This window comes from Zosterops lateralis, assembly GCF_965231275.1.
Source record: "Zosterops lateralis genome assembly, chromosome: 8".
Taxonomy (NCBI): domain Eukaryota; kingdom Metazoa; phylum Chordata; class Aves; order Passeriformes; family Zosteropidae; genus Zosterops; species Zosterops lateralis.
This window is the reverse complement of record NC_139768.1, coordinates 32,519,917-32,527,232: the sequence shown is the minus strand read 5'-3', so window position 1 is coordinate 32,527,232 and position 7,316 is coordinate 32,519,917.

Here is a 7,316-nt window from a genome sequence, read left to right as displayed (position 1 = left end):
TTCCACCTATGGAAAAAGTTATTCGTGGCATTGGTGCTGCTGGAGCTTAGAAGAGGTGAAAGGTGGATCTGGAGAACACTGAAAGGGGCCCTCAGCTGCCTTAACAAACGGTGTTAGCGGCTCTTTGAGCCGTGCTGGAGAAAAGGACAGAGACTTTATTTAAATGTTTGTATTTATTGCCGTAGGAGCCTTGCCCACACGGTTTTCCCAGAAAACACAGGGTGCTGCATCCCATTGGCTCCTCCCTCCCTGCAGCCTTAAGGGAGTGAGGACAAATTGTCCCCAGGTGGGACCTGCCCCAAGGCCCTCCCTGGGAGCTCAAACCCAAACCAGGGGCACCTGAACCCTCCTCCCAGTTCCCACTTGTTTCCCCCCTCGCTGCTCAGGAAGCCTTGAGCATGGAGCAAAGAAGGGACGCTCGTTCCTCCACACCAAAATACCCTGGATCGTTATCAAAGAGGATTTTTTTGGTAGTTTGGGGGCCTGGCTTCATTGTCATGAAAGCAGTGGGAGGTTTAATGACTTTTCCCCCCCTTTTTTTTTTCTGGCTACAGTGTGGGGGTGACGTGGCAATGGGACTGTTTGTAGCTGTGCTACTGCCTAAGGAGATTATATTTGACATGGTTAATTAATTAATGGATTATTAATGCTTTTACTTGCTTTCCCCATCCCCGAGGGTTTGGGCTATGCTGATATGTCCTTTCCAGGTTTTTCTCTGCAGCAGATGTGCTGCACTCATGTTCTTGTCTCATAGCAAAGGTCGTGTTTAAGGGTGTAATTAAAACATTTGTAAATTGAGGCATAATTAACCTGTAACCACTGACTAAATGGTATTTGCTATTCATACAGAGACAAAACCTGACTTTTAAATCCATATTAAAACATATTTTAATATAAAACACTTCCTAACAAAAATAGAAGAAAAGCTTTTTGGAACAGAATAAAACCCCTGTGACTCAATCCTTGGGGAGTTCGAGGTAAAAATCTGCCCTGGAAGTGGTGGTATTCCTATATTTCTTCTCCCTCTGAGGACAGAGGTGTTTTTTCACTGCTCAGCCTTTGCCTTTGGATTCAGCTTGTTTGGTGGGAGGAGTATTTCAGTGGAGCTTTGCACCACATGTACCCTTGGACCAGCTGCCTCCTTCCAGAGAAACCAAAGCTTTCTGCCAGAAACCTTTTTTTTTTTTTTTTTTTTTTTTTTTTTCCTGGGAGGACAATAATACAGATAAGAAATAAATATAGAAATCTGCTGTGTGGGTGGTGACAAGGAGGTGACAAACTTTATTCCAACTCCACTATCTCTCTGTGAAACTCTCCCCGAATAAATCAGCCTGGGAGATCCCCTTTCTTTCAAGCTTATAATTTTTTTTTTAGGAAAAAAAATCCAAAAAGTGCAAAAATACAGCCGGTCTTGGCCAGATTCTCCCTTCCTGCATCCTTGCATCAGACAAGGGGCCCTGGCAAAGGGACCCCTCCTTGGGCTTCACAGAGGTAAAAGGAACAGGGCTGCTCTGACCTCAGCCAGGGATTTTATTCCTCCTCCTCTTATGGGTGAGGAGAAATCCTTGGAAGCTGAACTTCACGTGTCTTTAAGTTTTTTATCCATCCAAAAGGGAAAATGTGCCGAGGAGCCAATATTCCACTGGCACATGGGGCTGCAAGGGGAAACCTGCCACAGCCCCAGCCAAATCACTGCAGCTATCAGAGGCTTCAGGGCTGTGTTTTTCCCAGAAAAATCCCCTTTTCCCCTATTATTTTCTGCCCAGCTGTGACAGCTCTGCCAACTGTACCCAAGTCCTACAGCCATCAGCTTTTCAAGGCCCAACTCAGGAGTGTTTCCCTTTAATTTTGGTGAAAATTAAGGGTGTTTGGGGCTGGGGGTGATATAATTTCTATTTACAGCAGCAGGGAAGAGGCATGTGCTGGCTTGGGGCCACCACAAATAGCTCTGGACATGAGAGCTCTTAAAATAATATTAATAATAATAATAATTTCCATGTTTGCCTTGCTGGGATGTCCCCCTCCGGCAGAACCCCCCGATGAAACCTCTGCAAAGGGAGCACATCTGGGTTTCATTTTACAGCTGAAGAATAGTAATTAAGATGCTTTTGCAGAGCCAGGGCTTGAAAAAGTAAAAATAAAAGCCATATAGGCACAATACCAGACCTCCAAGCACCAGAAGCTCCCCTTTTCCCCTCATTTTCACTCTCCCAGCTCCACTGGACCCCCGGCATGGCCAAGCCTCCTGTTGCTTTGGGGAACAGAGGCAGGAATAAATCATGGGCTGAAAGGGGATGGTGCAGAGAAGTGGGATTTTTGGCTAAACCCAGAAGAGCAATGGAAATGCTAACCTGTGTAGAGGGTGGCAGCAAGGGGAGGTTTTCCAAAGCTCCAAAACCTATGGGTGTTGTGCAAAGAATCAGGCTTGGCCTTTTTATTGCAGCAAAATGTGTATAAACCATGGACCCCAGGCTTGACTTTCTCCCTCTATTTCTCACTTTTCTTCCATGAATATTGTAGGGGAAGGGGGAAAAAAAGCAGCTGTTTTCCAGCCCTCCACCACCTCAGGGTGCTTCTGGCCCCAGGCAAATGAAAAATTAATTTTCCCCAGCTCAAGCTAAAAGTGGAGATGGGGCTCAATGAGATTCACTTGAAAGCACTTGCTGGCTGGTGGGGGTGATGCTGGAAAAATATCCGTGGACTGAGGGGATGAGCAAGACCCTGGGGGCTGGGGAATGCTCAGAAGTTCAATTTAAGAGGTCAAAAAAAAAAAGGATTTGGGGTTTTCATGGCAGTAAGCTTAATTTTTGCAGGAAGATGATAAAAAATTAATGAGGTGGTCAATGTGTGGAGAGGGAAAGGCTCGTCTGGGGGGAACGCTGGGCAAGGTTAACCCAGTTTGTATTGTGCATCAGCAGGAAAAAGAGAAAAGGAAGGGTTGGGAATGTTAAGGTAGCAGGGATGGATGTCTCCCACCAGCCAGGCCTGCGGCCAGACTGTGCCACCAGAGCTGAAGTGATGCTGGTGGGATTTTGGTCCTAAAGCTCTGGCACAGAGAGGCTTTAACACCCCCCTGGATCCCATGGATAGAGTGCACACATTTCTTTTGGATGCCACGGCCATCAGGGAGCTCTGTGGTTTTGGGAAGGAGGGTTCCCTGGTTTTCCACCCATGGCAGCAGGAGCCCCTCACCCTGGTGTCTACCTCAGTCCCACCGAGGTGCTGTCAACCTGGAGTTCAACATCTGCTGCAGCTGTGCTTACAAACCCAGGGATTTTGGGGGTTATTTTCTGCTTTTCCATGGCTGGGAGGAGGCCACGCCGGCAGAGCTCTCTCTGCAGTGCAGTTCCTAGAAGGAGAGCAAGTTTTTCCCTCCTCTTTTCCAAGCCTCTGCCGCTGACAGTAGGGGCTGGAAGCCATCCAAGGCTGTCGGTATAAATCTCGCTGACCTTGTTTCACCATCCCTCAACTCGCAGCTCAGCCAGGACTGGCGTCGGCTTCCACTTTCTGGCTCATTTATCCCTTTTCCAGCTTTACAGTTTGGGTTCCTGAGCTTGTCTGCTCATCCCTGGGTGGGCAAGGCAGTGAGGGGGGACTCCCAGCCCCCAGAAAACCTCCCAGCAAGGCTGCCAAGGCAAACATCTTGCAGGAATTTGCAGATGCAGCTATAGCTGAGGAGAAACGATGCTCGGAGGTGCAGCGTGATGCAGTTGGGTGGGATGAGGGAAAGATGCTTCTGTTTGGATTGGGCTGAACACAGGGTCTGATCACAAAAAACATTGCCTAGGTGCCATCAGGAGATGAGCCTTGAGAAGACTGGAGCTCTGTTCCCACCATGATGTGCCTATACAGGAGTTTGTTCCTCTTCAGAGGTTTCTTGCTGTTATCCTTGCAACCTCCTGTGGTAACTCGATGTCATCTCGCTGTCCAGTTGCTTCCAGGGGTTTGGCTACAGGGGAGTGGCCTCATGTCTCAGGTTTTGGGATGCTGGGCTCACCAAGGAAGCAGGGAGGATGGCAGCCTTTGGAGATGTGGGACGCAGAGAGCATAGGGAGTGGTGGTTTCCCACCCTGGCTGGATCAGCCGCTTTGCACACCCAGCTCTCTCTTTCTGGTCCCGGAAAAAGGCATCGGGAACTTGGGTCCTCTCAGAAATCCACAGCATTGTGTGCTGAATCCATACAAACCCCTTCATTTTCCACCTCCAGTAAAGCCTTACCTTTAAAACGTTGTGCTGAGTCGAGTGTGTTGGGGGCCTCGTGGAAGAACTTTGCCAGTGGCTGCCCTTGTCACTTGGTTTTGTGACAGCATCCAGAATCTTTGGGATGCTGGCAGGAAGAGTTTGGTGGCAGGATATATCAGGATTAATGTTTTACCTGGGCCAAACTTGCAGATATACAGATTATCCAGCAGGAAAAACTTTCCAGGATAAGAAAAGCAAGACATGGCCAAAAAAAACAACAAAAAAAGAGAAATCTCCTGGGGGCTTGTGGAGGCTCCCTCCATCTTTGGAGGTCTTAAAGTAGGGATTAGGGAGAGATCTGCCAGGAATGATCGTGCCTCGGGGCAGCCGGAGACCAGATGATGTGTCTGTCAGCTCGCTGCCTCCCAAAGCCGGGCTCGTGCTTCTGCTCCTCTCCTGGACGAGCACAACATCTTCGTGACTCTCCTTCGTGGTCTTCCAGCAGGGCTCCTAAAAATCCCCCCTAAAAAGAGCTGAAATCCTGGGAAAGGGATGGTTTTCGGCCAGGGGCTGTTGTGGAGAGGGAGGGGAAGGTGCTCAGGGGGGGTTTCTCTCCCCTCCTGCCCCGGTGCTCCAGCAGCGGCTGTTCCCCGGTCTAATCCCGGGGCAGCTCGGCGTGTTTGAGGGATGAGGTCATGCTCGCTCACCCACAGCCCGCTATGCGTCCGCTCCCATCCCTCCCTTTGCAGAGCAGAGTGGGATTGGAGCCTGCTGAGGCTCCAGGTCTCCACACGGTGGGTTTGGGATGCTTCCCTACCCGAGCTTTGCCTTGCTCTGAGCATGGACACGTTGCACCTGGACGGGGATAAGAGTCAGGTGAAACCCCTGGCTGTGCCCCCTGCCCATCTTACCTGTGCCCAGGATGCTGAGCCATCCCTCCCAGTGCTTCTCCTTCCTTCTCCCAGCTGTTTTTAAAACCTCAGACTAACCCAAACATCTGCAAACCACGTTTTTTCCCCCTTTTTTTTTTTTTTTTTTTTTTTTTTTTTTTTTTTTTGGCGATGTTGACCACTTCTTGCCAGAAATCAGCTCATGGCGAGGAGGTGGTTGCACAACCTGAGTGCAGGGGCAGCTGCTTCAGAGCCTTTTGGATCAACAAACAGAAGGTTTAAATCTCTGTGAAGAAGAAATATGATGAGCTACGGCTGGAAATACAGCCCTGTCTTCTCACTCTGGTAGAGCCCGAGCTCCTGGCTCCCAAACTCATGATATTATGGGCAGAAAAGCCAATTTAGGTAATTGCTGGGGATTGCTACAATTCTATTAGCCCTAATGCCCTCCCCTCCAGGAGGTTTGAAGGGCTGAGCAAAACAGCCAAGGCCCACAAAGGCACAAAAACAGACCCAATTAAGTGGTGGGATTTTTGGGGTTTGTTTTTTTTTTTTTTCTTGTAATAAATACTTCCAGCCTTTTGTGAAGGTTTCTCCAGCCCTCAAAATCAAGATTAATTGTATTTGGGGGCCAATGCTGCATCTACTGCTGGTGGAGAGGATTTGGAACATATCACCTGGGCTCTGGCTCCAGGTGGTACTTGGTGGGACAGGCAGGGCTTGGACACTGCAGTGCTCCAGGATGGCCAGAAATTGGCACTGCCAGATGGAAATCAGGCTTTGGGAATGCTGGCTGGAGCCTCCTGCCAGAAAAGCAGCCTGATTTGGGGTTTTAAAAACAGCAGCTGTTGTCAGCTTTCTTCTCTGGAAGCTGGAAAGCAAACCTGCTCCTCCCCAGCCTAGAGGTCACCTAATAGATTGGAAAGTCCCCAAACCCATGTCACTGGTAAATCTCCAGGCTGCAGATGTAAGCCTTGAATTATAAAGAGTTCCACAGTGCATTATCCATGGAGGAAATGGGGCATGAGATAAAATAGCACCCCAGGACAGAAAAAACAGGAAAGGGAGCCATTTGGACTCCAAAACAGAAAGGAAAAGGTTAAGCCTAAAGTCAAGGAGAAGGGTGGGACAGAGTTAAAGGCTGGGAAAGGCAAAGCCAGAAGACAAAGAGGAGAACGGAGGGGTCAAAGCAGAGGGAAAGGACAGGAGGGAAAGGACAAGGGGAAGTTGCCTTGCTGCTTCTCTTTTCCTCCTCTATGACAAGAATCAGGAAGAAAAAGGTTGGAGTGGACAAATTTTTCTGACTTAAGTGATGGTGTATTGATACAGATGACACCAAAATCCACACTGATATTATTATATTGATATTTCAGGCAGATAGGACCAACACGTAGGGCTGGTGTCACTGTGTGGGTGACAAATGAACATCTTGTCATCTGGGAGAGAGATCCCCTTGGAAGTTGTCTTTTTACCACTTCCAGCATTTCATATGTACCCAAACATGTTTAATTATTACCTTTAGAAGGTGATAAATGAGGCAAGTTATGTGTCAGGTCATTGCCATCCAGCCAAATTTATGCTGCCAAAGCCAGATTTGGTAACATCAGGGAAGACATAAAGGTCCAGAGGGACTGGATGAATTCACAGACCTTGTGAATGAAGAAATAGTTTTTTGCCTCTGAAAACCAGTAATTAAATGATGTTTTCCAGAGCTGTTCTTCACAAGTAAAGTATGCCCTTTATTACATGTGTCCTCACAAATCTATTCAGTCAAAATAAGGGCTCATTCCAGCTTTGATGCTCCAGCGGGTGCGTATCTCCCGAAATCGTCTGCAATGCTCAGAGCATGAATTCTTTTTCCATTTCTTCTGCAAAGAAGCTCCTGCAGATCATTTCTCCTCTTTAGTAATAGATTGCACAGAGCAGCAGAAGCATGAAAAGACTTAAATTGGGAATTAAAATCTGTTTTTCTTCCAGCTTGAAATTCTCTACTTGAAGAAAGTGTATTCCTCTCTCCTTTTGGAGGCATCCGGCGGCTTTAGCCACAGGGAATTTTGGATTGGATTTTGGTCACTGTGGCCTCAGCTTCTCCACTTTGCCCCAAAACCCAACCCAACCACCCAGTTCTGGCAGCATTCCTCCTGGATAACATGACAGCAGACTGGCACCTCACCAGAAATGGCTACAGGAGGACCATCTCCAAGGGGTTCCCCATCTCCACCTCTGGATCCTTCCTCCACCTGC